This window comes from Loxodonta africana, chromosome 14 (assembly GCF_030014295.1).
Source record: "Loxodonta africana isolate mLoxAfr1 chromosome 14, mLoxAfr1.hap2, whole genome shotgun sequence".
Taxonomy (NCBI): Eukaryota; Metazoa; Chordata; class Mammalia; order Proboscidea; family Elephantidae; genus Loxodonta; species Loxodonta africana.
The window spans coordinates 36,664,696-36,688,494 of NC_087355.1; the positions used below are offsets into that span (position 1 = coordinate 36,664,696).

Below are 23,799 nucleotides of genomic sequence, written 5' to 3' on the forward strand. Positions count from 1 at the left end.
TATATTTCCTTATATTTCAAGATATTCCGAGATTATTAAAAAGTATTTAATTGTCTTGGGGTGATTACAGCTCACAGGATCACTGGTTTTTGCTGTTGTTGCTATCGTTGTTTTTTGGTGATTGCAAATTTTCCTATTTAAATATTTGATATTAAATAAAATATACTTAGCGACTATGATCATATCTTTACTTAACCATCACCCCTCACTATCTTCTAGGGTAATATATGATTCTGGAGAGTGAATGTCTGTTTTTCGTGGGTATATTTTCATCTACTTAATTATTATTTCTGAAGAATAAATTCTGAGTCTCCAGGACTCCAAAGTGTGTCGCTTTCTTTAGGAAACGCCTCTGTGCATTTGCAGCACATTAGGATGCACTGAACAAAGGGAAGAATTGGCTGCTGTTGGTGTTCATAGGTGTCTTGGGAAAGAGATATGTGGTTGAAGAGATACTGGACAAATAGAAACCAAGAAAATTCAAAAATTGAGATCCTTTTGGCTAATATTTTCCTTGTGTCATTGACTTTCTTAATTCTCATTTGCTCAAAGTGGGATGTATCCTGATGGCTACTCCCAAGCTTTTCAGACCCCAGATGCCACTCACTGAGGATCTCATTTTCATTTGACTTTCTTTTTTTTGTGTAATTCCTATTCATACTCTGTCCATTTTCTTTTCCTTTTGATTTGCAGGAGTTTCCTATTTTTAAGATAGTAATAAGCCCTTGTCAATTTTAGATATCGTAGGTATCTTTTGCCACTCTGTCATCTATTAACTTTGTCAGTAATATTTTTTATGAAAGAGAGTACTAATTTTGACATAATCAAGCTTGTCAATTTGCTAAGCATATCTTGTATGTCTGGTTTAAGTACATTTTTCCACCACAAAGCTACAAAGATTTCCTCTATACTTACTTTATTGACTTCATAATTTCACATTTATAACTTTAATCTGGTGTCTATATATATAGTTGTCTTAGTTATCTATTGCTGCTAGAACAGAAATACTGTAAGTGGATGGTTTTAACAAGCAAAAATTTATTCTTTCACAGTCTAGGAGGCTAGAAACCTGAATTCAAGGTGCCAGCTCCAGGGGAAGTCTTTCTCTCTGTTGGCTCTGGGGAGAAGTCCTTGTTATCAGTCTTCTCTTGGGCTAGGAGCTTCTCAGCACAGGGACCCTGGGTACATATGATGTGCTCTACTCCTGGTTCTTGTTTGGTGGTAATGAGGTCCCTCTCCTCTCCACTTTCTTCTCTCTTTTATATCTCAAAAGTGATTTGGTCAAGATAAAACCTAATCCTGTAGGTTGTGTCCTGTGTCCTTAATATAACTGTCTCTAACCCTGCCTCATTAACATCATAGAGGTAGAATTTACAACACATAGGAAAATTACATCAGATCACAAAATGGAGGACAACCAAACAATACCGGGAATCATGGCCTAGCCAAATTGACACATATTTTGGGGGGACACAATTCAATCCAAGACAATTGTGTAAAGTAAGAATCTAGTTTATTTTTCTCAATGCACTGTGTAAGATTTCCCAATGTGTTCTACTGAAAATGCAATGTCTTCCCGTTGGTTTGTGATGTTCCTTTTATCATATATCAAGTATATAAGATATACACGTATATATGTACACATATTAACTCTCTTTTATGATCCATTGGTTTATTCATTCTCTACCAATATCATTTTATTTTTATTACTAAGGGTTTGTAACCTTAAAATCTGGTAGAAGCGTCTCTCTTTGCTCTTGTTTTTGCCCTCTTAGCCATTTATTGATTTTATATTTCATGTAAATTGTATAATAGGTGTTTTGGTACCCTCGAAAATATCTTGTTGAACTTTTTGTTGGAATTATAACGAATTTAGGGGTTAATCTAGGAGAAATTGACATCTTCACAATGAACGTTGCCCATTTATTTCTCCTCTTATTCAAGTCATTTTTAATGTCATGGCAAGCATTTAAAAACATTTCCTGTGAAAGTATTGTGCCTTAGAAGTATTTTAGGTAAAGGGAAAGACAACACACAGTACAGGAGAGATCAGCACAACTGGACTAAACCAAAAGCAAAGATGTTTTCTGAATACAATCGAATGCTTTGAAGGTCAGAGTAGCAGGGGTGGGGGTCTGGGGACCATGGTTTCAGGGGCCATCTAGGTCAATCAGCATAACAAAATGTATTAAGAAAACATTCTGCATCCCACTTTGGTGAGTGGCGTCTGAGGTCTTAAATGCTAGTAAGTGGCCACTTAACATGTATCTATTGGTCTCAACCCACCTGGAACAGAGGAGAAAGAAGAACACCAAAGACACAAGGTAATTATGAGCCCAAGAGACAGAAAGGGCCACATTAACCAGACTACATCAGCCTGAGACCAGAAGAACTAGATGGTGCCCAGCTACAACCAATGACTGCCCTGACAGGGAACACAACAGAGAATCCCTGACGGAGCAGGAGAACAGTGGGATGCAGACCTCAAATTCTCCTAGAAAGACCAGACTTAATGGTCTGACTGAGACCTGAAGGGCTCTGGAGGTCAAGGTCCCCAGACCTTCTGTTAGCCCAAGACTGGAACCACTCCCAAAGCCAACTCTTCAGACACAGATTGGACTGGACTATAAGATAGGAAATGATACTGGTGAGGATTGAGCTTCTTGGATCAGGTAGACACATGAGACTATGTGGGCAGCTCCTGTCTGAAGGTGAGATGAGAAGGCAGAGGGGGACAGGAGTTGGCTGAATGGACACGTGGAATACAGGGTAGAGAGGAGGAGTGTGCTGTCTCATTAGGCGGAGGGTAACTAGGAGTACGCAGAAAGGTGTATATAAATTTTTGTATGAGAGACTGACTTAATTTGTAAACTTTCACTTAAAGCACAATAATAATAAAAAAGTAATTTGCCTTATTATTTAAATTAATTCCTAGAAACTTTATAGTCCTCGCTATTGTGAAATGCATTTCATTTTCTATTCCCTTTTCCAGTTGGTAATTGTTAATACAGAGCAGAGGTCGGCAAATGGTGATCTGTAGACCAAATCTAACCCACCACTTATTTTTGTAAATAAACTCGGCCATGCCAGCCATTTACATACTGTCTGTGGCTGCTCCCATGCCACAATGGTTGAGTTGAGCAGTTGTGACAAAGACCTATAGCCTGCATACCAAACCAAAAAAACCAAACCCATTGCCACTGAATCATTTTTGACTCGGAAGACCCTATAGGACAGAGCAGAACTGCCTCATAGGGTTTCCAAAGAGCAGCTGGTAGATTAAAACTGCCAACCTTTTAGTTAGCAGCCAAACTTTTAATTACTGTGCCACCAGCGTTCCAGAGCCTGCATAGCTGAAAATATTCACTAACTTGCTCTTTACAGAAAATGTGTGCCAATCCATGAGGTACAGGGATGATATTGATCTTGTACACTGCAGTCTTTCTTAAATTTTATTAGCTCTAATTACGTTATCCCTTCCGTTTCCATTCTTACACCATTTATTCCTTTTTCTTATTTTTTTGGTTAGACCTCCAATATTATGCCAAAAAAAATTATTCATGTTGTAGTGCAGAACTTAGGAAGAACTAGTTTAAAGGTCCTCCTTTAAGTGACATTTTGGAATATATTATTTGGAAATTAATAAACTACCCTCTATGTTTAAATTTCTAAAAAAAAAAAATGTTTTTTCCATGAGTAAGTGCTTTATGAAATGCTCCTTCTGCATCTATTGAGATAATCAAATTATTTTCTTCTTCTTTTTTTTTTTTTTTTGTTTAAATTATATTGATAGATTTTCTAATGTTAAAATATTCTTGCATTCCTGGGATTAAAAAAGAAGAACTTTTACCGTGGAGTTGATTCTGACTCTTGGTGACACTGTGTTACAGAGTAGAACTGCTCCATAGGGTTTTCTTGGCTGTAATCTTTATGGAAACAGTTCTCCAGGCCTTTCTTTTGAACCCTCAATCTTTAGGTTAGTAGTTGAGAGAAAACCGTTTGCACCTCCAAGGGGCCTTTCTGAGATAGGTCTTATCATAATGTAGTAGTTTTTCTAACACACTGTAGGATCTAGATAGTTACTACAATATTTAGGATTTTCTCATTTATTTTATAGCTCTTATCTGGTTTGGGTGTTAAAACGATGTTTAACTCATAAAATTAGTTGCACACTTTTTTCTATTTTTTGTAAAAACCTCGAAAAAATAGAAGCTCTCTATTTCTTGAAAGTTTAGTTGAACTGACCCATAAAACTATCTTAGCCTAGGACTGATTTGAAGGGAGAGTTTGAATTTTTTATAGGCAAATTGGAACAGTTAGGCACGTCAAATGTTTGTATATAATACACATTTCTATGCATAAAAACATTAAAGAGACACTAAATATCTTTGACATGGTAATACAGTAATAATGTTTTGACACACATCACAAAGTAGTGCCCGTTTGTTATTAGGAACCATTGTATGTACCTCGAATTTTTAATATAATAGGTTTTATGGGGATTGGTTCATAACTACGGGCTGTACATAAGTCGAAGTTCGTAACCCGGGAACTGCCTGTATTTCATTTTTTTCTGTTAATTTTTTTTACTTTCTCCTTCCCCCAGTTCTGTCATTTTTAATGTTTTCAGAAATGTATCTATTTAATCTAAGTCTTCTAATTTGCTAGTGTGTAAATGTTCATAATTTTTAAAGTTATTTATTGTATTTCTAGTTATCCTTTGTCCATTTTATGTTTTGATAATGTCCATCTTCCTTTATATTACTGATCTGTCTTACAAGAGGTTTATCTATCTTTTGATATTTTCAAACAAAAATCTTTAGTTTTGTTAATCATTACCTTTTAACGTTCTCCATTTTAAAGACTTCTGCGTTAACTTTTATTATTTACTTTCATCATACCCTTAATTTTGTCTTCCTTTTAAATTTAAAACAATATCATAAACATTTTCTATTTCATTACATAGTTTTCATTGTTATAATCTTCAAAGACTATCTAATATTTCCAATTGCTGCTTTGATGATTTTACAATTATTGTATATTTAGGTTGATTTTTTATTTTTTTTTGCTATATCTTATGCTATATCAAACATCTGCACCATGTAACTATTTTGTACCCGAGTAGTTTGTATCAGAAATTATTGCAACTACCTATATTTGTTTTCATTTATTTGACTAATGTTTGCTATTAATTTTTCTAAATATAAATTGCTTGTGTGTATTATTTACTGATCAATACCTTAGTTACTTCTTATAATAAATAATATAAACTTAAACATTTCGATATATTTCCTTAACATTTTTTTTCATTATTTTTCTACATGTATTTTAAATTTACATTTGTAGTTTTGTCTGTGTTTTCCTTTGTATTTTATCACATCATCTCTTAGGAAATTATCACCCTCTGTTTTTTAAACTCTAAAGATACAAAAGTTCTTCTATTTTCTTTCTTCCTTTTAAATATAGTGTTTTAAACTCTGCAATTTATTTTTATATATGATGAAAAAGGTGCGGAAATTCTGAAAATATTATTTCCCACCTTCTCGAACAGTTATCCTAACACCATTTATCAAATGATCCTTCCTTTCTCCATAGTTTGGAGTTAGCTTCAACCCTTTTTATAACTGAATCTATAAGCTTTGCTGCCCCATTAATCTGTTTCTATATTTGCTCCATAATACCTTATTATTTTTCTTCTTTTTCAGAATATTTTTTGAGATTCTAAGTTTATAAGTTCTAGAATAATTTCAGAATCATTTTATACATTCCTATGTGTCTTTGTTTTTTCAAATTTGATTTTGATTGGGATTATCTTAAATCTACATTATCCAATATGGCAGTTATTAGTCACATGTGGCTACTGAGGATTTGAAATGTGGCAAGTTGAGATGTGCTGTAAATAGAAAATATACACCTAATATCAAACAGTATAAAATAAGGATGTGAAATGTCGATTAATTTTTATATTGGTTACATGTAAAATGATAATAATTCAGATTGAATTAAGTAAAACATCAAAATTAATTTCGTCTCTTTTTAATTTTTAACTTCTTTAAATGTGGCTAGTAGGAAGTTTAAAATTACACGCGTGGCTCACATTTTATTTGTTAGTGCTGAGTTAAATATTTAAATTACTTAGGAGAGTATTTACATATTTGTTTTCCCTTTCAAAGAGTATAATATGGACCTATATTCAAGCCTTCTCACATACAAGCAAATAAAAATTTAATATGTTTAGCTTTATCATTATTGCACAAATATATATGCAAACATTTTCAAGATTCTAGCTTTGGGAACCTAGGTAGATGGCATAGGCAATATGGAAAACTTGGAAGATTCAAGCCAAGCTTGGGGTGTGTGGAATTTGAAGTTATGGGCAACATCCAGGAGGAAATATCTAGCTGATGGTTGAATATATGGGTCTGAAACTCAGGAGAGAAATATGAGCTGAAACTATGGATGTGCGTGTCATCAGCCCATTATTTGGCATCAAGCCCCTAGAGTTTTCTTTCCACTATTTGTCAGTTAAGATGTTTGTTAATAAGTGTTTGCAATTTCCAGAAGTATTTGGATTTTAATGAGATACTTTTTAAAACCAAAAAACCTTAGAGACCTGAAAGAGAAACTATGTTTGTGAAAAGATGGGCAATGAACCGGGATTTATTTTAAGGCTAACCTCCCAAGAGAGTTATGTCTGAGTAAAGTTTTCTAGAAAGCCCTCCACAGGACTGAGTTCAACAAGTGAGGAATTTAAGGGTAGTTACGCAGCCCAGCTATGAGAAGGAGAATTCAGCAAAGGGCAGCCAGCCATTCTACTAAAATATTTATATTTATCGATGGAAGTATCTTGGGGTGGAGTGGGTGAGTGCGAGGGTCAAGATGGAGGCACCCCATGAGCCAGGGATATGTGGTTTAAGTCCAATCCAAACCCACTGACCGCTAGTCGATTCTGACTCATAGTGGCCCTATAGGACAGAGTAGAGCTGCCCCATAGAACTTCCAAGGCTGTAAATCTTTATGGAAGCAGACTGCCATATCTTTCTCCTGCAAAGCGCCTGGTGGTTTTGAACTGTGACCTTTTCAGCTATCAGCTGAGCACTTTAACCTCTGCACCACCAGGGCTCCTTGCAGTTTATGACTGATAAAAATAGAGGAAATGGTTGAGAATAGTGGATTGGAAAGTGGCCTGTTACTAAATAAAGAACGAACAGGTGCCTGAATCTCTTGGGTTAGCTGGAGCGAGCGACCTTTTTGGAAGGGTCAGCCTCCCTCCTTAAGGAGGAGTGGGGTGATCTCACTCTGCACGACAGCATAACAGGAAAATCTAAATGCCATGGCTGACTGGGAAATTGTGATCCCTTTTCTGGGCTTAGGTCTACCTACTGCTTCTCACTTTATAAGGGCTGCTGACTAATGTCTGGCACTGCAAACTCAACTCTGTCACAGCCTAAGTATCACCATCTAAGATGCATTCTAAGCCTAGGTCACCACATTCTTGCTGGACTTCTTAACTTGGAATCTCAGTGGATTTTCTGGAGGTCAACTGGAATCTCAGCAAGTCTTATGCAAACAGCCACAGATTCTTCAAGAGATACTTGCACAAATATCCATGAACTTGCTGAAGGAGTCTTTAGAAGCATCCTTCAGACTGACACCCTGCTTGTTCCTTGTATGGATTTAATTCTTTCTGGGTGTTTTCCTTTTATAAATGGGAACTGACAATATTAAATGACTAGGAGAAATTTCTAATAGAATGGTTAGGATATTTGAGAACCATATTCTTAAGCCTTTTTTTTTTTTGATAAAGATTGTGTCATCCTTTGCTCCTTAACTCCTTGGCTCTATATTTCATGAAGGTGAGAGACAGTGAGTCACTTGTTAGCAAATGGGAAATGTTGAGCTATAAACAGGAGCTCTGATTTTCACACAGTCTTATTTTAATTTTGGATAGATTTTCTCTTTTGGAGCTTTCACTTGGGAAATTTTTGTAAACTAAATAGCAATATATAGAAACTACACAGTAGAATTGATAGATAGTTGGATGGATAGAAAATATGTAGATGATAGATAGATCAATAGATAGGTAGTTAAGTAGTCAGGTGGGTAGGTAGATAGGTAAGTAGGTACTGCAGTGCAATGGATCACTTTTGTGTGGCCTTTCTAGCCATAGTCTTACAACTCCCACCCAGATGATTGGGCAGGACTGTGTGATAGGGTAATCATGGCTAACCAAAGGAATTGGTCAGTTTTGCCACCCCAATGGACTTGAAATGAGTCATAGTAAAGGCAAGAAAGAGAGGTTCCCACTACCACCAAGGTGGAAGATCCAGTGCGTCCTTTGGACCCAGGATCCCTGAGAAGCTCCTGGAACCAGGAGGCCAAGAGTGAGAGACAGAAAGAGAGAGACAGACAGACAGCTGTAACACTGAAAGTGGCAAGAAGCGGAGGCAGAGACCAAGCAGCAGAGACCCAACAGCAGGGAGCCGGCAGAAGGAGACAGCCTTGTTGGCTTCCTGGCCCACAGAGAAAGAAAGCTGAATGCCTTTGGGGAGAGGCCGAGGGCCTGCGAGCATGGCTGGGAAAAGGCTGTCCTGATGAAAGAACTGTATCATGAGCATTTCTGAACCTGAATTGTAACCTGTTACTTCCCTAATAAACCCCCAAATCCTGAGTATTATCTGTGAGCTCTGTGTAGACATTGCAATGAATTATCAAACCCAGCAGAGAAGTAGAGAGTGCCATGACAGGGACAGTTGGTGTCAAAATTGGTAAAGATGGCGGAGAGAGGAGGCAAGTCTGATCTCTGCCTTATAGGAATCAGCCTTGGTCTGTAGATCTCGATTCTCCTTCCCCCTTGTGAAGTTAGAGGAGATCAGATACTATATTTACAGAGAGATAGATCCTATTTTTTCAGTCCTGGGAATGGCTTTTTTTATCAGGAAGTGTTTAAAATGTATTGACTGATACAGAGAGATTGTATGGGAGTCACATTTTGGTGTCTGAAGAATTTCAGTGTTTCTGATGGGCCACCAGCAGCTCGCTGGCTTGGATCCTCACTTTCTGTCTATGCAATAGCAGCTACTCTCCATGTCTCAGTGAACCTAAGGGAAAACAATTACGATTCAAATAAAATTCATCCACCTTAAGGCCAGTCTCCATTTGGTAAGACATTAAAAAAAGAAACACAAATTCAGCTCCAAAAATCACTGAAAAATAATGTAGGCCTCTACCAAATAATTCTTGAAGGCACAAGGGTGGGGATTACATGGTACATTATAAATTAAACTTCCTAAAAACGTTTGTTAGACATCCTTTCCTCTCCCCCCCACAGTTCTTTGTAATTATACCAGTCTCTGCTCATTCCTCGACCCCGTTTGGGGAACATTTTTTTAGATGATCTTTCTTTATGTAAAACAATCAATCTACCCCTTCCTTAAAAGAATAGAAGAGTGAGTGCTGGGGGGAGGAGGGAAGAGAGGAAGGGATTGTAATTACTTATAATTTAATACTTTCGTTTTTGTCATACAGAGGTTGCGCTTTTCTTTCTCATTAGGAACGAAAGGTAGTCACAGAAAATGCAAATTTGTCTTTGCAGTATTAAAAAATTCTCCTAAAAGTTATGAAGTTCATGCCTAAGGGGCTGTCTTCCCTTGAGGCCTGAGAGCTGGCATCCTTGGCAAGGAGAGGAGAAGAAAGAAAAAGAAGGAAGCCGGAATCATCCCAGGACTTGCAGACGAAATGCATGCCTTTCTCACGTAGAGCAGTGGACCTCATAGGGTCCCAATCTGAAGACCTGGCCTTAGGCCGTGGCAAGCTGCTTTCTGCTGGACAGAATATGGCAGGTCTCCCAATCACATTGTACCTCAGTTTCCCCATCAGCGAATGTGGAGTAATGGTATACTTGTTCTTATCACACCTTAACTGCTGCCCCTGCGAGTGAATCAGGAGGCTTTGGTGCTGGTACTTAGTCTGCCATTGAGTGTGTGACATAAGACAAGTCATTGCTCTTGTTTCAGCCTCAGTTTTCCTATCTATTAAATGTGGTTGTTTTGAAACCCAGAGGAGCTAACAGACATGAAGCTACTTTGAAAATCATGAGCACTATCAAAATATAAGGGACTATGATAACTTCAAGGAGCCCTGGTAGTACAGTGGTTAAGAGCTTGGCTGCTAACTGAAAGTCGCTGATTTGAACCCACCAGCTGCTCCATGGGAGAAAAGATCTGGCAATCGGCTCCCATAAAGGTTTCAGTCTAGGAAACCCTATGGGACAGTTCTACTCTGTCCTATCAGGTCACTAGGAGTTGGAATTGACTTGATGGCACACAACAACAACAACATGATAACCTCAGGATCCAAGAGAAAGAGTTACGGCTCTTCCTCCATGTGAACGTCTTGGGAAGGTTTTTGGTGTAGGGGACTGCCACGTTTGTCTTTCGAGATGTTAGTTTTCCTTTCAAGATTTTGTGATATAACTGATTTACTGTAAATGCCTTAAATTGTTTGTAAAAGTCAGGCTAATGCCTTGGTTTCTTCCACATTTTTAAACTCACACTTTTAAGAAACATTGACATTCTACATGCTGTATTTTCAGACTTAAACTTGGTTAAGGTTTCGGGCAAGAGTAGTACTGTCCTTGAGGCCTTATTCATCAATCTCCTTTGAGATTTGTTTATTGCTTCCTAGCCAATTCACGAAGAAGTAAACCTTACTGGTGATTCATTTTAGTTGATAACCAGCTTCCAAAAAGGAAAGGACATTTCCATTACATAAAATCTGCTTTAAAGTAGGAATTCATTGTTAATTGTAATTGTCCAAAGCATCTTGCGGTGACCAAGTAAACCTAGTACTTCTCTGTACTTTTGTAGATCAAAGATAAAAGCAATGGAAACTGTAATTTTCAGTAGTCTCAGCAAAATTGTATAAAATGATGAAGCACATAGGATAACTTCTTAGGAAATGCTTACCCTTATTCATTAGGGTGCCAAATGTATAATATATTTAATATATATTTCTAATATGTCCAGTGAATAAGGAAGACTGAAGAATATTTGCTGCATTTGAATTATGGTGTTGGTGAAGAATATTGCATATATCATGGACTGCCAGAAAAAATGAACAAGTCTATCTTGGAAGAAGTACAGCCAGAATGCTCCTATAAAGAGGGCAAAGAGGGCGAGACTTCATCTCATGAACTTTGGACATGTTATCAGGAAGGACCCTGGAGAAAGACATCGTGCTTGGTAAAGTAGAAAGTCAGCAAAAAAGAGGAAGACCCTCAACAAGATGAATTGACACAGTGGCTGCAACAATGTGTTCAAACATAGCAATGATTGTGAGGATGGCACAGGACTGGACAGTGTTTTGTTCTGTTGTATGTAGGGTTGATATGAGTTGGAACACACTCCGCAGCACCTAACAACAACAACAATATGTACATATCTGGATATGTGTATATATGTAACTCATTTCCCCTGGCCACACCACCCTTGATACAAATGGAGTCACCTTAACAGAAACAATTCAAATCCCACTAGCTTTTTTTAAAGCTTGCTCCTGACCAATAAGACACTTAACTCCCTCAATAGATATTTAGGAGACTTAACCCACTTGGGGGAATTGAGCTTGAAGAGAAATCCAGGTTGTGTTATCACAATGAACTGAAAATCAACCTTCTTTCTGGAGACTAAATCTTCCTTACTAAGTCGAGTGCCTTGTATCTGGATCCTCCTGTTAATGTAAATTCTCTCTCAGAAGGCTCTTCAACCTTCTTGCAAATAGATTTTTAATTGGCGTAGACAGCAAGTTCCTCAAACATGTCCATGTACTCCTGAGTTCTGTATAGGTCAAGGGAGGACTCTTGCCACATACAAAATACCTTCAGTTAAGAATTTCTACAAATGGCTCTCTCTTACATTTTTTCACTTAAGTCTCAAAATGGTGATGTTTGCTAAATATAGTCATTCTAATTTTGGAGATGAGAAAGTGAATTGCAAAGATGATAAGTAATTTTCCCAAGGTTCCACCTGTAGTAAATGGCAATCTGGAGACTACGACCAGAACCCAAGGGTTTTGAAATCAAATTCAGGAAGTTGAGAGTACCTATATATATATATTGCATGTACGGGGCTAGGTCAGGGACAGATTATCCAACAGGCAAGGGTAAGCTTGCCAGGTCATCTGTAGTGAACAGTGTTACATTTTTTCACCACATCAAAGATTCTACTTCTAGGTATGGCTGGCATCTGTCTCTTTCCCAACCCCACAGCATCTCTCTACAAAATCAAAGTCTCTTCAAATTCGCAATCCCCATCAGGGGCCATTGATCCCGTAAGCAATGTAAGCACGGGCTTCCTTGTGTTTACTTACTAATCTGTAGTGAACAATTTCAATATAATCCACCTCTGGATTAGGTTATACCTCCTCCTGCCTGTTATTAATTTTATCAACTGACTTTACAATGGCTGAGGAACAACCTGAGAGGAGAACCAGAACCTTGTCTGCAATGGCTGTTCTCACATGTATTTGTGTCTGTTTGATTCACCAGTTATCAGTCGCTGTGGAGTCTATTCTGACTCATGGAGACCCCATGTCTGTCAGAGTAGAACTGGGCTCCGTAGGGTTTTCAATGGCCTATTTTTTAGAAGTTGATTCTAGGCTTTTCTTCTGAGACACTTCCAAGTTGACTTGAACCTCCAACTTTTCAGTTAGCAGCTGAACGTGTTAACTATCTGCACCACCCAGGGACTCCTGGCTATCCAGGAGAGGAGAAAATGACAGAAGGCAAATTTTAAGAAAGAGTTGCAGGGACCCCTGAGGGAATTTTTTCAGAGTAAGGAGAATCAAAGGGAAGTAGCGGGGCTGTCACTGGGAGCCATTCTCAAACCAAACAGTCTGGATGTCTCTTCATGCCATGAGGAGGAAGGTTTGTGTTTAAACTTGTGAGTTCTCATAGTTTAAGTTACAAACCTACTGAACTGAGAAAGCTAATCCAGAGGAGAAGGAGAGGCTCCCTCTTCACTCTCAAAGGAGAAGGCTTATAAGCAGATCATGAAGAGATGGCCAGAGGTGCGTAGTTGCCTACCAGAGAGCAATGGCTGTCAAGTGGATTCTGACTCATAGCTACCCTATAGGACAGAGTAGAACTGCCCCATATAGTTTCCAAAGAGCACCTGGTGGATTCAAACTGCCAGCCTTTTGGGTAGCAGCTGTAGTACTTAACCACTATGCCACCAGGGCTTCCATTATATCAGATCATATATCATTTCATTCCCTATCATATCATAGCATAGCATCTGTGATTTAGAAAATAGTATTGGAGTCATTATTCCCTGTCCTTGAGCATTGAGAATGTGATCCAGCTGGAGCTGGGCTCACAAGGGCTCACAAGGACTCACAAGTTCACATCAACTGGGCCCTGAGCTAAAGACAATAGAATAATCTCGGAAAAAATCTTTTACGGAAACTTTCACATAAGCCAGAACACAAAAGATTTTCCACTCTTATCATTTTCTATTAGCATTTAGTGAACAGAAAATTTGATGGACCAATGAAGACCCTCCTGACTGTTGGTTGCTGAAACCTGCACTAATGATCTTTGAGAAAGACAATTGAAAATGTAAGATCTCAGTTTCTAGCCACTCTGGGAAAAGGTGAAGCTTTCAGTGGTTTTGCCCATTTGTAATGTTTATACTGATGACTCTGTAACCTTTCTTTGACTCTGGCAGACATGGCTGTGGCAGCATGCTTGTCCATTTTCCCATTCTTGCCTATTCTGTAATATTCTCTGGACATGGGCAGACGTGGCTGTGGCAAAATGATTATCTGTTTTCCCCTTCTTGCTTATTCTGTACTATTTCCTTGGACTTGGGCAGACATGGCTCTAGCAACATACTTGTCTGCTTCTCAACTTTTGTCTTTTTGAATATATGCCAAATAAAATTGTCTTTTTGCTTTACTACACTTTGTGATGTTTTTCCCCTACAACATTTGTAAGCATTGTCTTTCAGATGCCATATGAGATGTGTTTAGGATCTGACAACTTTAGGACTTTTCTCCTCTTTGTTACTCAATGATGGTTGAGCTTCAGAGGAACACTTGGGCCTAGAGCTCCGGAATTTACATTTCTGTGAGCTGGTTGCCTTCCCTGCTGCTGACTCCACTGGAGAGTTTTTTAAGTACCACTCTGAGCTGTTGGCTCAGAGAATCTTTGAGGAAACGTATTTCTTTGAGGGGGTGGGAGGAATGAAAGAATTTGTCCTTTCTGTTTTCGGCCACTATGATTAGATAACCAACACTGGAAACAGCTGGCTTACAAAGGGGATTTTCCTCATTGAAGATTGTGCTATGAAACATTTTTATTTTCTTTCCTTCTTGTCTGAGAAGTAGCAATTAGACTCAAATTGTGGTCTGCTCTGTAGATCTTTCTCCCCATTGCAAAAGCCAGTTATTGGATTTCTAACAAATCTACGTCCCCTTTCAGGAAAGGGGAAATTCAAGTTCAGAGTTAAAGAAAACTGCTCTCTGACCCATTTAATTACAGAAGTGGAGAAGGAATGACCTGGAAAAAAACATATAATGTACATTGAGACCTTCCTTTTAATTCAGGGAAAGGTTTTACTTTATTTTCAAACTGTTTTAAATTAAGAAAACACTTCAGGAAAAAAGATTGTTACTTGCCTTTGTAGCTAAAGTTGTGAGGGAAAAAAACCACAGATTTAAATTTTAAAATCAAAATGTCACGTGAGAGAACAATATTACAGGAAAGAAAGAAGACAGTGTTCACCAGTCAGGGGTTAGAGACCATCCAGCCCCTATTCCTTAAGGCTTTGGAATTGCAGACTTTCTTTATACCCCAGCTTTCCGGATACACATCCCACCCCCTCCCGACTCCTTCCCCCCACCCCCCGCCCCAGCCACGCAGGCACATTCATTGCAGGAATTGTTTTATAGTAATAGCTTTATGATCTACAGGGGAAAGAGTGCTTTTAAAGTGAAAACTAATAATATACGTACATTGGAAAATAAGGTGAGTTCCCCTGTTTGCTCATAGGACAAAGAGGAGTATGACGGAAGGTCTATAATGAGATCCTGATGGTTTTTCAAAGGAGTAAAACATTAAAGACAGCTTTTGCTGGTTGAGTGTTCAAGTGTTAGGGTATTTAACATAAAGTTCAAGGAAGGTACTGTGCCACTTTGCCTACTCTACAGGACAGTTATCAACTCACGTAACACTCACAATGGCCCTATGAGGTACTACTATTATCATGCCTGTTTTTAAAATGAGGAAACTGAATCACAGAGAGGTTAAGCAATGAGTTTAATATCACACAGCTTGTAAAATGGGAGAAGAGATTCAGACTGGACCCAAAGTCACCATATTACACTATTTTGAGAAAATGATAACATAAACTTGGAAAAAGCTCCCTCTTTCATTATATTATTAAAATTGGTTTATCTCATACACAGTTCTTTTTTTTATTTTTTGATGGCCACTTTTTTTTTTTAATTGTACTTTAGACAAATGTTTACAGAACAAACTAACTTCCTACTAAACAGCGCACATGCTGTTTTATGACATTGGTTAACACCACCACCACATGTCAACACTCTCCTTTCTGGACCTTGGGTTCCTTATTACCAGCTTTCATGTCCTCTCCTGCCTTCTAGTCCTTGCTGCTGGGCTGGTGTGTCCCTTTAGTCTCTGTCATTGATTGAATTATGTCCCCCTCAAAATGTGTGTATCAGTATAGCTGGGCCATGATTTCCAGTATTGTGTGTTTGTCCTCCATTTTGTGATAGAAATTTTATGTTAAAGAGGATTAGGGTGGGATTGTAACACCCTTACCTAGGTTACATTCCTGGTCCAACCTAAAGGGAGCTTCCCTGGTGGGTGGCCTGCACTACCTTTTGTCTCTCAAGAGATAAAATGCAAAGGGAAGAGTACAGAGGGGGGAACCTCATAATGCCAAGAAAGCAATGCCGGGAGCAAAGTGCATCCTTTGGACTTGGGGTCCCTGCTCAGAGAAGCTCCTAGTCCGGTGGAACAATGATGAAAAAGCCTACAGAGTGAGAAAGCCTTTCCCTGGAGCTGATGCCCTGAATTTGGACTTTTAGCCTACTTTACTGTGAAGAAATAAACTTCTGTTTGTTAAAGTCATCCACTTGTGGTATTTCTCCCATAGCAGTTTTTTTTTAGTAGCACTAGTTGATTAAGACAGTCTCATTTTGTTTTATGGACCTGTCTATTCTTTGGCTGAAGGGCAAACCTCAGGAGTGTCCAGGGACCATACTCTAGGGTTTCTCCAGTCTTGTCAGGCCAGCAAGTCTGATCTTTTTCTGTGAGTTAGAATTTTGTTCTACATTTTTCTCCAGCTCTGTCCAGGATCCTCTATTGTGATACCTGTCAGAGCAGGCAATGGTGGTAGCCGGGCACCATCTAGTTGTACTGGACTCAGTCTGGTGGAGGCCTCAGCAGTTGTGGTTGATTAGTTCTTTGGACTAATCTTTCACTTGCGTCTTTAGTTTTCTTCATTCTCTTTTGCTCCGGAAGTGGTGGGACCAGTGGAGTGTCTTAGATGGCCGCTCACAGGCTTTTAAGACCCCAGAAGTTACTCACCAAAGTGGAATGTAAAACATTTTCTTTAGAAATTATGTTATGCCAGTTGAGCTAGAAGTTCCCCCGAGACCATGGTCTCTATAGCCCTCAGTCCAGAAATTCAGTACCTCAGGGAGTTTGGATGTGTCTATGGAGTTTCCATGACCTTGCCTTGTACGAGTTGTGCTGGCTTCTCCAGTATTGTGTACTGCCTTACCCTTCACTAAAGTTACCAATTATCTATTTAGTGTTTTTCCATCCCCACCTCTCCTTTCCCTCATCATATACAGTGTTAATGACAAATGAATTGAAATTCTACCTATTAGTAGTAGAGCTGTCTCAGAACTGGCAAATTTTATAAGTCTTGCAGCATATTTGACTCAAAGAATAACAATATATTTAGAATTAATTATAAATAACCTCATGGGAATTCATAATTGTATCAAATGTACTGTTTTATAAAAAGCAAATATTAGTTTCTTCCAAAAATTTAAAATTAATGTTCTGTCATTCAAGTTATATGGATTTTTTACTCAAAATTTCAAAAAAATATTATGGATTAAATTCTAAGGATATGGAAGCTAATAATTGCTAGTATGTGTGAAATAATTCAGCTTGTAAAAATAACATTGAGATTGGGCTTTAGAAAATGAGGTGAAACCAATCCTATGGACTTGGGAAATCATTGGCCAGACAGGCCACAATTTTTGTGGTTCAGGCAAATGATTTCATGAGAACAAGCCCAAGATGTCACATTTCTTTCACAATTTGTGCCCCATTTGCATGGATAAATTTAAGAATTGTGTTTACTTATTGCTTTTTTTCCCCTAAGTGAATATGTCTTTTAATATGCAAGTAAACATGGAATCAGAGTCCCTGGGTGGTGCTTGATCTACTTCAGATGAATTACAACCATTGAAAACCCTATGGAGCACAGTTCTACTCTGAAACACATGGCGTCTCCATGAGTTGGAATTGACTCAATGGTTTTTTTTTTTTTTTTAAGGATGATTAGTAGAGGGGTTTTTAGAAACAAACCTGTAAAGTTAATGAGTGAGATACCAGTCACAGAAAAACTTCGATTGACTCTTGTTACCTTATAAAGAGAGATTTCAAGGAGCTACTGTTTCAAAACATGTCTGCTCTTGCAAAGAAATAGGGCTTAAGAACACAGCTTCATGAATCAGGAAATTAATGGTTCTACTTTTAGTATGCCAAATCTTGGAGAAAAGCAGGACTTTTTTTTTTTTTTTTGTAAAGTAACAGTTAAGAATGATACACCAAAGACTAATTTTGGGGAAGAAAAAGCGTGGTAGAAAATAGATGAAAAAAAAAGCATGTTGATTATATTAATTTTCTAGGACTGCTGTAATAAAGTACAGTAAACTCTGTCTTAAAACAGAATATTTATTGTCTCTCAACTCTGGAGACTGAGATTCCGAATACAGGTCATTCGCAGGTCCATGTTCTCCCTGAAGACTCTAGGAAAAGATCCTTTTTTGTTTCTTCCAGGTTCTAGTGGTTCCTGGCAACCCTTGGTGTCCCTTGGTTTGTAGATGCGTTGCTCCAATCTCTGCCTTCATCCTCACATGGCTGTCTTCCCTCTGTGTCTTTCTATCGCCTGTGTCTCTTCTCCTTTTATAAAGGACTCATAAAGGATTGGGATTCACCCTACTCCAGTATGACCTCAACTTTAACTTGACTGATAACATCTTCAAAGGCTCTATTTCCAAAAAAGGTCACATTCATGGTTACCAGGGTTTAGGACTTCACCAAATCTTTTTGGGGACACACTTCTATTCATAACAGTGATTACCAGTAAATATTCTTGGTTAAATTAACAAAAGAGACTAGAAAAGGACAAATATTCAAATGAAAGAGATGAGTCAAAAAGTTGGGGGGCTCGTGGTGCAGAGAACAGGACTAACAGAATAACCAGAATATTCTGCTGATCATGGGAGGAGGCAATGAGATTAAAGCCTTAAGAACTACAAGAACAAATTCCTTACAGTTTTGGAAGCGTACTTTGTTTTTTGTTTTTAAGTATCTGGGCATTTGGATTTCTCTTTCTTAAAATGAACAAGAGAAACTAAGAAAATTTACATTGCAAAATAATTCACTTTGCTGGAGCTAATCTATTCCTTTTGAAACCTTTTAAGGAAACATTTTAATTGGAATTGTGATAATACATGAATCAAAGAAGAACGCGGGGCTGCCTTGAGTTTAGCGGGAATACCTGAGTTAGCTTTCATGAAGAAAACTGAGACCAGTACAACTTGGACACAACACGACTTCGGTTTCCACAACAAAAGCCAATTAGTCAAAAGTATTTGCTTAAATTTCTCTACGTACCCAAGACTGAAGTAGACATTATGAGACTATAAAAGAAATGAATAAAACACAATTTCTGCTTCAAGGAACTTGCAAATATGGCAGAATTTCCTATGGATAATTGCTTAGGACTTATTTCCTGTAAGGTACTTGTAAAAGACAGAAAGAAATCCAGGCATAATGAATGATAAAGGAATCATTTAGAAACGGTTTCAATAAAATCTTATTGCTTTTGATCAGAAAATATCTTTCATTGATATAATACATATTTTCTATGCAACTTTGGTTCACTGTCATTGAGCACCTGAAGATGGTTTCCCACACAATTTAGGGGTACTGCAATGTCAGATATCAGAATATCAATAATCTACAGTTTGCAGTTTGCTGTGAGCAACATGTTGAGTTGAGCTGAGCTTAGGTTACTCAACAGCCTTGCTCAGGGCAGTCTGCCAACCTGCAGCCTTAGAATTGTTCTGGCTTGTGCAATGGCCTCATCGTAGGCTGCCTATGGTGTTGGCCCCTCAGTCCACTCTCCTGGGATCTCCATGCCTTGTCCCCTTTGTTTGCTTCTCTGCCTTCTGTTTTTTCAGGTTTTCCTTCACTTTTGCCCCCTCGTTTGCTCCTCTATTCTTGTGTTTTTATTCTCAATATACTCTAGCACTCACACATTAATTGATCCTGAATCAACACTGGAGCCTCGCTATGTTCACACCTGAAGATAACTATATTTCCTTACAATATTTCCTGTAAGATGATCGATTATACATTTTTTAATCCATAAAAATTTACATACCTAAGATCTTATATTTCTTCTTGATCTCAGTAACTTTGCTTTTCCCTTTATTCCTCTAACCTCACATTGATACAGAGTTTATTTCTAGAACTCTGTAATCACCTTGTGTGGGAGAAGGGGCATTTTTTTCTCATAACAGATGACATTACATAGTCTGTGTGGGCAATGCTTAAATAAAGCAGAGCCTTGTACAATTATCTAAATGCACAGGCTATGGAAATAATTCCAGCCCAAATCTTTCATTTCCGGAATTAGGGGGTTCTCCATATTGGCTCCAATGCCTACTCATTGAAAATGAAAAAAATCGAATGCTAGGAAAGAGAATTTCAACGTTCAGGGCTGGATATTTTGTTTCTCCCAGAAATAGTCACAGAAGTCTTTAGTACACAACATAAATGAACTGCCTTTATACCTAAGACTTATCCTGGTGAGAAAGCTGGCAGTCCTTGACAAGGACAAGGAGGGTAGACCACCATTCCTGTCTTGGGTTTCTCTACTCCCTCTCTACTTGAAGGACAAGGTGGTACTAAGGTCTGTCAGATTCTCTGCTCCACACCACCCACCTCTTCCCAAGAGGAGGACTTCCAGTCTCTATCTGCTAGATTAACACTCTCCTACCCACTGAGAGGAAACCCTGGTGGCATAATGGTTAAGAGCTACAGCTGCTAACAAAAAGGCCAGCAGTACAAATCCACCAGGCATTCCGTGGAAACCGTATGGGGCAGTTCTGTTCTGTCCTATAGGATCGCTATGATTCAGAATCGACTTGATGGCAATGGTTTGATTTTTTTTTTTTTTTTGGTATCCACTGAGAAGGGAGCCCTGGTGGCGAAGTGGTTAAGCCCTTGGATGCTTACTGAAAGATCAGCAGTTTGAAACACCAGCAGCTCTGCGGAAGAAAGACACAACAGTCTGCTTCTGTAAAGGTTTACAGCTTTGGAAGCCCTATGGGGCATTCTACTTTGTCCTATAAGGTTGCTATGAGTCAAAATCAACTCGACCACAATGGATTTGGTTTTTTTTTGTTTGTTTGTTTACCCACTGAGGCCAATTACTCCTCTCAGTCATAGGCTTTGAGTCATCGAGTCAAATCTGCTCTTAGGTGTAATTGCTAAGAAATCAGCTCTTGCTTTGTTCTCTTTATGACCAAATTCCCAACTGCCTTATTGCTCCATGCTTAGGGCATGAGGCAGGTCACCAAGACACAGATCAATTTACTTTATGACTAAGGATTTGTCTTGCCATAAAGTTTAAAGTTTGAAACAATCCACCCGGGGACTAAAGTCCTATACCTGCATGCTACATTTGCACTTCTTGCTTCTGAGCTCTACCCACTTGCCCAGACATCTACCTTCATTTGGACTTTGTGATGCTACATTCTCCAAGTTGCTTCCTTTTTGCTTCTCTTAGATTGCCTGGTTTAGGTTCCTAGGACGGCTGTAACAAAGTACCACAAATTGGGTGACTTATAAGAACAGGACATTACTGTCTTACAGTTCTGGAGGCCAGTAGTCTGAATTCAAGGTGTTGGCAGGACCAGCTTCTCTTGAAGACTGCAGAAGAAGATGCATTCTTGCCTTTTTCAGCTCTGGTAGCCTTAGTGTGCTCCTTGGCTTGCAGCTGCAGCAGAACTCTGTGCTCATGTGACTGTCTTCCCTCTGTCTCTCTGGGTCTCTCCTCCTCTTTCATAAGGACAACAGTCAAATTGGAGTAGGACCCGCCCTACTCCAGGATGACCCCATGTTAGCCTAAATGGTTAACATCTTCAAAGATCCTATTTTCAGACAAGGTAATGTTCACAGATACCAGAGGCTGGGACTTCAATATATTTTTTGGGGGGCGGGGGGAGAGGGGGGACACAATTCAATCCATAGCACTCCCATAAACATCACCTACCTTTCTCCCGTGATCTCTTTTCTAAGCTCTAGTCTGTCTCTACTTGCTCTGTCCATTTTTTTGGCCCACTAAAGCCTGGTTCATTGCACCTATCACATTCATTTTGAAAATTTGGAGCTAAAACCTAATGGAAATCAGGGCAAACATAGTCACGAATTTTACAGGAAGCTAAAGACCACAATGACATACATACTACCATGCCAAATGATGCAAAAAAAATTTTTTTCTGTACCCAGAGAAGTTAGTTCTTGTTTTCAATTGAATATCTTCAATGACTTTGGCACGCATTTGTATGTTATGTTTCATTTCCCTGGTTTAATGAAAGTAAGATTCATTTCTCTTTTTCCAATGAGCCCTTATAGCAGCTAAGTCAGAGTGTTCAAAAAAAAGCATTTACCAGCTAACTGGATTTCACAGTGAAATGAGGGCTAAACACAACACTATTTTACTTGTTTCTTTGTTGAAATGTTTCTAAGATATAATATATTTTCTTGCCTTGGTAACAAAATGTAAGAAATGGATTGACTCTTATTTTAGGGATTTTTATTCTTCCTATCCTTCAAGGCACTGGGCCATTAAGGTAAAACATATTCTTTTTTTTTTTTTAATGTTTATTATGTACTAGTTACCTTAATGATGAGTAGGGTATAGGTTCTGCCTTAAAAAACCTTGGAGTCCAACCCAAAAAACGAAGCCAAACCCATTGCCGTCGAGTTGATTCTTACTCATAGCGACCCTATAGAATAGAACTACCCCATAGGGTTTCTAAGGAGCACCTGGTGGATTTGAACTGCCGACCTTTTCGTTAGAAGCCAAACTTGTAACCACTATACCACCAGGGTTTCCTTATAGGGAAATGTAATACTCACATACAAGTAATGGTGGGTTTTGGGTTTATACAAGTAATGCAAATATGGGACAGAATGCAATAATTGCCCTGAGAGAGGAACAGATTATTTTATGGGTGCCATGAATTACAGGCTTTATAGGATATTGGAGTAAATACATGATGAAGCAAGTCCATCCAATTCATTCAACAAATAGTTACTGAGCACTTACTACAGTGAAACCTGTAAGAGCCGGAACTTGACGGGACTGCCTTGTTTTTCCAGGTCTCGAAAAATTTTCCACCTTTGATAGGGTGCAGTCTTACATTTTTCTACTGCTTTCTATTAGTAGAAAATATTTGAGCTTTCCTTCTCTGACACATTTCCGCCTTACACAGGTTCCGGCTTTTGCAGATTTTACTGTATATGTCAGGATTTTCTGGGCTCTGGAGGTGCAGCTGTGAATAAAACAGACTGTGTTCCTACTCCATGAGCTCACATTCTAGAGGAGTAGGGGACAGGAAATAAATAAATACAGCTAAAAGTATAGTGTTAGATGATGGTAAGAGCTATGTAGAAAAATAAATGTTGCCAAAGAATATTGAGCATACCGTGGACTGCCAAAACTATGAATCAATCAGTCTTAGAAGAACTACAACCAGAATATTCCTTAGAAGTGAAGATGACAAGACTTTGGCTTGGTGACATTGGATATGTCATGAGGAAAGACCAATCACTAGAAAAGAACATCATGTTTGGTAAAGTAGAAAGCCAACAAAAACTAGGAAAAACCTCAGTGAGATAGACTGACGTAATAGCTGCAATAACGCACATAAACATACCAAATGATCATGAAGATGGTGTAGGACCTGGGCAATGTTTTGTTCTGATATATATAAAGCCCCCATCAGTTGGTGCCAACTTTATAGCAACTGCCAGCAACAAGGGGACTAGAGGCTGAGGGTAACGGTGGGGCTCAGTCTTTGACGTTGGATGACAAAGGCCTCAGGGAAGGTGACATTTGAGCACAGACCTGAAATAAGCAGAAAGCAAATAAGGGAGGGATGAGCTCCCCAGGAAGAGGGAACAAGTGTGGAAGTTCTGAGATGCAAGCACCTTCTCCATGCCATTTGAGAAAGAGCAAGGAGTCCCGTGGGCTGAGCAGGGCAAGCCAGGGAAAGAGCGACAGAAGAGGAGGTTGAAGGCCTGATGTCCACAGATATAGATCTGGCCTGACCTTGAACACTGTATACTATGCAATGCAAGTTCCTTTTTTTTTTTTTTTTCCTAAATCTGTCTTGTTTTCTTGTTAGTCATTACTGTCTTAGAAGGGAAAACTAGAAAAAAAAAAAAAA

General features: G+C 38.6%; 1 long non-coding RNA gene across 1 annotated transcript in view; it reads right to left on the minus strand.

The window, feature by feature from the left end:
• Window positions 1–23,704, minus strand: part of LOC111750065 (uncharacterized) — a 62,551-nt gene extending 38,847 nt beyond the window's left edge. Inside the window, exon 1 of the long non-coding RNA XR_002785197.2 lies at window positions 21,073–23,704. This is a non-coding gene — a long non-coding RNA (uncharacterized LOC111750065). The remainder of the gene's footprint in view (window positions 1–21,072) is intronic.
• Window positions 23,705–23,799: the final 95 nt, after the last annotated feature.